At 44.5% G+C, this 8,932-nt stretch overlaps 1 non-coding gene across 1 annotated transcript; it reads left to right on the forward strand.

Annotated features, from left to right (window-relative positions):
- Positions 579 to 651, forward strand: TRNAA-UGC. Its single transcript has one exon. It is a non-coding gene; the product is annotated as a tRNA-Ala (tRNA).

Raw genomic sequence — 8,932 nt, forward strand, 5'->3', positions numbered from 1 at the left:
AATTTGATATACGGTACGAACCCAGAAAATAAAATTAGAAGTTATAAAATATGAAATAAATGTTTAGTAGTATAAGTATATATAAAGATGAAAGTATAACTTATACACTAAAATTAGAAGTTATAAAATATGAAATAGGAAAACCCAAAATAACTTCATGAAAGTTAGGTTATGTTTTTCCTTTATTAAGTAGTATAAATATGCAACTTATAGTTAATATATTTGAGGTGGTTGTATAGGATTATATGATTTTTTAAAATTAAATTTTTGGAGGGCAAAATAGGAATATATAAATTATGCCATGGTGGTGGTTACACCATGTTTTGGCTTTATATATAGTATAGAAGTATAGATAAGTTCGTGATATTATATTTACAAATTGTTTGTCTTGTTGAGATTTAATTTTGGATTTTTATTTATCCTGTTATTGAATAATGATAATAATTCATTCGAATAAAATCAAGAAATGTGAAAATGATCATGCCCTCGAATCAAGGTTAAAAAGTCTCCATGGTTATCAATGACGAACATCGAGTAATAACATTATAGCTTATTTTAAATGATTTATACAACAGATCGGGGATGTAGCTCAAATGGTAGAGCGCTCGCTTTGCATGCGAGAGGCACGGGGTTCGATCCCCCGCATCTCCAAAAGTTATATTTGATTTTCAGTAGTGGACTTTCTGACTTTTCTGAACCCAAATTGTGAAGGAGTATAATGGTTGTACTTGTATTGGGAGTGTGGAGGAGAAAGGGAGAGAAGCAAAAACATATGTATGTGCCTAACAACGTTATAATATTTCCGCCTATCTTTTTTCTTAATTTATCTATTCCTATAATAATATTATAAATATTAAAGTACTATACTATTTGGTACATATATAATATTGTGGGTTAACTTTCCATAAGTACTATACCATTTCACTCATTTCCGAAGTACTATACCATTTCACTCATTTGATTGAATATTATGCTTAACATCTCCATTAATTTCCATCATATTACAAAATGAAAGGAAACAAATATGAGTGGTTTCGGGGTTATTTAATAGCTAAAGCGTTCTTTCAAATGAGCTCAAAACTGTTGGACTTTTCCGGAAACTATATTTCCCCCTACGTAAAGAGTTTTTCCATAATTTAATTACCTTTACCAAACATGTCAGATTAAAAAACTAAGTTCTTAAATGGTCAAAGTCGTACCACAGTGGATTTGAAGTTATACCAAACTGTATTTGGCTCTCTTACCTACTTAGTTTAGATTGTTCATCACAGTTAGAAATAAATCTTGTAGGGGAGACCAGTTTATTTTCTTTTCTGGAGTCATATCATAATGTATTAATCTAATCTAGTGTGTCTACGAGAAAGGAAGTAGAAAGACAATAGCGCTACAAAATTTAACATCCTGCATTCCACTTTTCTATGCATTTATTTTTATCAGAATATATTTGTATTTCAGTAGGTATGGGTGTATGATCACAATGCAACAACAATTCCTTCATTTTTTAGGCTAGTAGTATTGATGATCTATTTTATTTTGAGTGTAAAATCACCATGAAAATTTATACTCAGTCAATGCATCATTCACCATCCATTTGTAATACTTTTATTTTTATTTAATAGTTGTTCTATCTCGGTCATAACCGGACAGTTATCCATCTATCCTGAGCATAGCATTCATTACACCACATAACCCCGTTGCCAGCCTCAAGTGGACCCACTAGTAAAGGAAGCCATAAATGCTCCTGATACAGAATTGACATCTCTGATCCACCATTTAATGCACATCCGACCCACCATTTAATGTGTCTCTGACTCGCCACTTAATGCGCCTCTGACTCGTCTCCAATGTCCGATAGTAGGCTGCCTGCCACGCCGCCCGCACATTCTACATGCCCCCGACAAATCGACAAGAGCACATATGCAAGACAGGTAAGGACGGTCAGAATGCATCCATCATACATGTTACATGCTGACCAATGACCAGAGGTCATCTCAACATTCCTTAAGCTCTATAAATAGGAGATCATACAAGAAGTATAATGAATTCTTATTCCCTCATTTATTGCTACACTTATTGCTCTAACTTCTATATTATTTACTCCCCTTTTCTCTCTAGAATACTCTATTGACTTGATCGTCGGAGAACCTTTTTAGGTACCTTCCCCGGTGGGTCCAGACGATAATACGACTAAGTCACCTACCCTCATACATTCTACCAGACATACTCTATCGATCATCCATCCTCAACTCCCGATCATCCACTCTTAACAACAAAGAACATTAGCATCATTTGTGGCTTACCTACAACATGGTGACCACCCGTAACCAAGCTCAACCACCTAGCCATACAGAACCACCCAACCCGAATCATGACGCCCCTTCCATTGAACCTCCAGCACTGGCGCAACCATCTCACTAGGCAAGCCAAAGTCACCCCAAACACCACCCCAAAAGCACCCACTACCCAAAAACTCTTCCAAATGATCCAAACTCAAGGCCAAATTATCCAACAACAAACCCAACTACTAGCCGAGCTTCGTCAACATCGACCAGAACCCAGTAATGGACCCTCGCGACCAGTTTCCGGTCAGCACTCCGTTGAATCTGCCGAAGCCTTTAGGCAAGTAGCCCCCCCAAACATGAAAACTACTCAGATAACTCAACCCCCCGACCACAGTTCCCCACGAGCAAAACATTTTTTCACAGAAACTATTATGTCTTCACCACTCACAAAACACCTTACCCGACCCAGCAACATCGAATAGTACGATGGAACAAGTGACCCATAGGATCATCTAGAGGCATTTGAAGCCTCAATGCTTTTCCATGGGGCCACCGACCGCATCATGTGTCGAGCATTTCCCCTCACTCTGAAACGCGCTGCCCTACAGTGGTTTACTCGGCTCGCACCAAACAATATCGACCAATGGGCCACTCTCGCCAACATATTCAACATCCGCTTCCCAGCAAGCAGAGAGCAGCCTCGCTCTTCCTACACCTTGTCCAATATACGGCAGGAGTCCCTAGAGCCCCTCCAAGCTTAGCTAGACAGATTCAACTCAGAGGCCATGAAGGTTCGCACCCTGAGCCCGGAGGTGGTGGTGCATATTTTAGTGACGGGCTTGCACGACGACCTCTTCAGGCAGGAATTGGCTAAATATTCAGACCTCACAATAGAAGAACTCTGATCTAAGGCTCAACAATTCATCAATGTGGAAGAAACTCATCCTAACCGCCCACCAAGGAATCACCCCACAAGGCTTTGTTGATATATGGCTGACTGTCGGAGAATAGCCCCTGACCCAGACGATCCAAGCGAAGTACTTGGTCATCGACTATGTCTCGGCTTACAATGCCAATCTAGTCCTCCTCAGAGACGTTCCCCCCCAAAAAACCAACAGGAACGTCCTCCGAACAAAGACCGGAGAGACCACTATCGCCCAAACAATAGGTGACAACGAAGTCTGATGGACATCAACACCATATCCGGCGGATTCGCTGATAGTGGCACATCCAGGGAAGCCTAGAAAAGGTATGTCCGGGAGGTCATGCAATCAACTTTTCGCAAACCCCGCCAGTATCAGGGCCACCAAGCAGCACCCCCGATCTCCTTCGACGACCGTGACTATGAAGGTGGGACGTTTGTTTGTTGACCAAGGCAGTTCAACGGACATCATGTTTCAAGATTTGTTCATAAAGATGGAACTCAAAGACAGAGACTTATTGTCGTATGATGTACAGCTTGTCGGTTTCACTAGACAAGGAATCACCCCACAAGGCTTTGTTGATATATGGCTGACTGTCGGAGAATAGCCCCTAACCCAGACGATCCAAGCGAAGTTCTTGGTCATCGACTATGTCTCGGCTTACAATGCCATACTCGGTCGACCAAAGCTCAACCATCTCGAAGCAATAGTCTCCACCCCATACCACTGCATGAAGTTTCTCTCATCCGACCTCTAGGCATGCACGGTTAGGGGAGACCAGCAGAGTGCAAGAAGTTGTTATCAGATGAGTCTTCAGCCGAACCATACTTCAGTACGAGCACCACCCCCCAAGAAAAAACAACGGCGAGTGCATTCAGTGGAGCTAGATGCCAGGGCAGATACAGAAGACCTCTGACCTCAGCTAGAAGGACAAAAAACCTCCCTTCAACTTGGTCCCTTAAAATAAAATCTGATGTATATCAGTTGTACTCTTGACGAAGCTCATAGGTCCAAACTGATCAAATGCTTGAAGACCAACAAAGATCTTTTGGCCTGGTCCGCTGCAGATATGCCCAGAATTGACCCCTCAGTTGCCTACCACTGACTCACGACAAATCCAAGGGCAAGGCCGGTGGCCCAGAAGAAAAGAAAGATGGGCGCCGGAAAAAAAATTGAGGTTACTCAAAAGATCTCAGAATTACTAGAGGTCGACTTCATCTGTGAAATGACATCTACCGCGTGGTTGTCAAACGTTGTGCTAGTCAGAAAATCATCTGGAAAGTGGCGGATGTGTGTGGATTATACAGACTTGAACAAAGTGTGCCCAAAAGATCCATACCCCCTCCTGAACATCGATCATCTCGTCGACAATTCTTTTGAGTACCAATTTCTATCATTTATGGATGCTTATTCGGGATATAACCAAATTCCCATGTACCCCCAGATCAAGACAAGACCACCTTCATTACACCCAAGGCGGCTTACTGTTACACAGTCATGCCATTCGGTCTGAAAAATGCAAGGGCCACATACCAGAAAATGATGAACACCATTTTTGGAGATCAGATTGGAAAGAACATGGAAGGCTATATGGACGATATGATCGCCAAGAGTCCACCAACAGAAGATCATGTGACTATCCTGAATGTCATCTTTGGTTGATTGCACAAGTTTAATATGCGCCTCAATCAAGAAAAGTGTACACTCGAAGTCGAAGCCAACAAGTTCTTGGGATTTTTGTTAACAAGTCAGAGTATTGAAGCCAACTCAGCAAAGTGCCAAGCATTCATAGATATGCACATCCCAAGATCAGTTAAGGAAGTCCAGCAACTTAATGGGCGGTTGGCAGCCTCGGCCAGATTTCTCCCAGCATCCGCCAAACATTCCCTCTCATTGTTCCAACTCCTAAAAAAGAGCAACACTTTTACTTGGTCGGAGGATTGTGAAGCAGCCTTCTAAATTTTCAAGCAATATCTGGGTACTCTTCCCGTGCTTTCTAAGCCTGCACCCGTTGAGACACTATATGTCTACTTGGCGGTCACAGACGGGGTCGTAGCCACCGCTCTAATCAGAGAGAGTGAAGATGGTCAACATCCAGTGTACTTCACCAGCAAGGCATTGTAAGGCCCAGAGCTCAGGTACCAGAAGTTAGAAAAGGTGGCATACGCCCTCTTGGTGGCAACAAGAGGCTGCAATAATATTTTCAGTCACATCCAGTGGTGGTCGGAACCAATCAACTTATTCGCCAGATTTTTCACAAGCCTGAGCTAGCCGAGCGGATGATCTCCTGGTCCATCGAACTGTCACAATTTGATATACGGTACGAACCCAGAACGGCTATCAAAAGCCAAGTCCTGTCCGACTTCGTTTTCGAATTGACCACACAACTAGGAAGTTCCGAGCAAATATGGACCATATATGTTAACGGTTCATCCAACCCTCGGGGCAGAGGAGCGGGAGTCTTGTTAGACAATGGTCGGGGATGACCATCGAGCACTCACTAACATTCACCTTTCCTACATCAAATAATCAAGCAGAATATGAAGCATGCATTTTCGGTTTGCAATTGGCCAGGGAAATCGGGGCGGAAAAAGTCTCCATCTATAGTGATTCCAAACTCGCAGTCTCTCAGATTATGGGGGCCTATCAGACAAAGGACGTGTTACTCGGAAAGTACCTAGCCAAGGTTAAGGAATTAATGGCCAAGTTCGAAACAGCTTCCATCTAGCACGTACCAAGGGAGCAGAATATTCGGGCTGACATTTTGTCCAAACTAGCAAGCACGAAGAGCTTGGGTAACAACAAATCAGTGGTTCAAGGGACGATACTGCAGCCAAGTGTTATGGCCGTCGAGCAAACACAAATGCTGGACGACTGGACAGACCTAACCATCATGTACTTGTCCAACGGTGACTTTCCAGCGGATTAGAAGGATAGGCACAGATTCCTCAGGTATAGTTCGTGGTTCACCATAGTGCAAGGTTGTCTATATCGCTGGGGGTTTTCTACTCATATGCTTAAATGCATCGGCCCCGATAGGGCTCGGTATGTCCTCCGAGAAATCCATGAAGGGAGTTACAGTCATCACCCCGGCGCAGCTTCACTCACCAAAAAGATACTTCGAGCCAGATATTATTGGCTCTGATGCCTCTGAGTTCACCAAGAAGTGCACGCCTTGCCAATTATTTGCTGACATCCACAAAGACCCTCCTGAAGAGCTAACTACAACAATGACCCCATGGCCATTTTGTAGATGGGGAATGGATATTCTAGGACCATTCTCACCAGCAACCGGACAACTTAAATTTCTGATAGTGGTAGTCGACTACTTCACTAAGTGGATTGAAGCTGAACCCTTATCCAACATCACGGCAGCCAACATCCGAAAATTTACTTGGAGGAATATCATAACAAGGTTTGCGATACCTACTACAATAGTCACTAACAACGAGACTCAATTATCTGACCGGAAATCCAGAGAACTACTGTCACGACTTCACATTAAGCAACATTTCACTTCAGTTGAGCACCCTCAGACAAATGGTCAGACAAATGGCCAGACAGAAGCTGCTAACAAAGTCCTCCTCCGTAGGATTAAGAGAAGATTGCAAGAAGCCAAGGGAACATGGCCGAAGCAATTACATCATGTCCTATGGGCTTACCGTACAACTTCTCACTCCACCATCGGGGAATCACCTTTTAACCTCACTTACGGGTCTGAGGCCATGATCCCGGTGGAAATCAGCGAACCCACCTGGCGGGCAATACATTTTGATGAAACTACCAACTCGACCATATTGAGACACAACTTGGACTGGATCGAGGAGAAGAGAGACCGAGCCAGAATCAGAGAAACCTCCATCAAAAGGAGAGCCACCGGAAAATACAACAGAACGGTGGTACCACGAGGCTTTGAAATAGGCAACTTAGTGCTCAGGAGGGCTGACATCGGAAGGACAAAGGGCAAACTAGCACCCAATTGGGAAGGACCATATTGAGTAACCAACAAGACCGGTAAAGGAGCCTACAAGCTCGAAGACCTAGCAGGGAAAGAAATCCCCCGTACTTGGAACGCGGCAAACCTTCAACAATTTTTTGCTTGAAAATGTAAATCTGAGTCAGACCTTTATACGGCTGAGCAAAATGATGTAACCAAATCAAACTTATATGATAAGGAGGTATTATTCAGATGTCCTTTGCAAGTCCTCTTGGTCGCCATCAATATACCCCTTGGAGGCGTGGGCCAGTCCCCCTTCGATGGCGATTAAATTCATAAACCCAAGACAGGACCAAGTCCTCTTGGTCGCCATTAGTGTACCCCTCGGAGGCGTGGGAGAGTCCCCCTTCGATGGCGGTTAAGTTCATAAACCCAAGACAGGACCAAGTCCTCTTGGTCGCCATCAATATACCCATTGGAAGTGTGGGCAAGTTCCCCTTCGATGGCGATTAAATTCATAAACTCAAGACAGGACCAAGTCCTCTTGGTTGCCATCAGTGTACCCCTCGGAGGCGTGGGACAGTCCCCCTTCGATGGCGGTTAAGTTCATAAACCCAAGACAGGACCAAGTCCTCTTGGTCGCCATCAATATACCCATTGGAAGTGTGGGCAAGTTCCCCTTCGATGGCGATTAAATTCATAAACTCAAGACAGGACCAAGTCCTCTTGGTTGCCATCAGTGTACCCCTCGGAGGCGTGGGACAGTCCCCCTTCGATGGCGGTTAAGTTCATAAACCCAAGACAGGACCAAGTCCTCTTGGTCGCCATCAATATACCCATTGGAAGTGTGGGCAAGTTCCCCTTCGATGGCGATTAAATTCATAAACTCAAGACAGGACCAAGTCCTCTTGGTTGCCATCAGTGTACCCCTCGGAGGCGTGGGACAGTCCCCCTTCGATGGCGGTTAAGTTCATAAACCCAAGACAGGACCAAGTCCTCTTGGTCGCCATCAATATACCCATTGGAAGTGTGGGCAAGTTCCCCTTCGATGGCGATTAAATTCATAAACTCAAGACAGGACCAAGTCCTCTTGGTTGCCATCAGTGTACCCCTCGGAGGCGTGGGACAGTCCCCCTTCGATGGCGGTTAAGTTCATAAACCCAAGACAGGACCAAGTCCTCTTGGTCGCCATCAATATACCCATTGGAAGTGTGGGCAAGTTCCCCTTCGATGGCGATTAAATTCATAAACTCAAGACAGGACCAAGTCCTCTTGGTTGCCATCAGTGTACCCCTCGGAGGCGTGGGACAGTCCCCCTTCGATGGCGGTTAAGTTCATAAACCCAAGACAGGACCAAGTCCTCTTGGTCGCCATCAATATACCCATTGGAAGTGTGGGCAAGTTCCCCTTCGATGGCGATTAAATTCATAAACTCAAGACAGGACCAAGTCCTCTTGGTTGCCATCAGTGTACCCCTCGGAGGCGTGGGACAGTCCCCCTTCGATGGCGGTTAAGTTCATAAACCCAAGACAGGACCAAGTCCTCTTGGTCGCCATCAATATACCCATTGGAAGTGTGGGCAAGTTCCCCTTCGATGGCGATTAAATTCATAAACTCAAGACAGGACCAAGTCCTCTTGGTTGCCATCAGTGTACCCCTCGGAGGCGTGGGACAGTCCCCCTTCGATGGCGGTTAAGTTCATAAACCCAAGACAGGACCAAGTCCTCTTGGTCGCCATCAATATACCCATTGGAAGTGTGGGCAAGTTCCCCTTCGATGGCGATTAAATT

This window comes from Lupinus angustifolius, chromosome LG02 (genome assembly GCF_001865875.1).
Source record: "Lupinus angustifolius cultivar Tanjil chromosome LG02, LupAngTanjil_v1.0, whole genome shotgun sequence".
NCBI classification, from domain to species: Eukaryota; Viridiplantae; Streptophyta; class Magnoliopsida; order Fabales; family Fabaceae; genus Lupinus; species Lupinus angustifolius.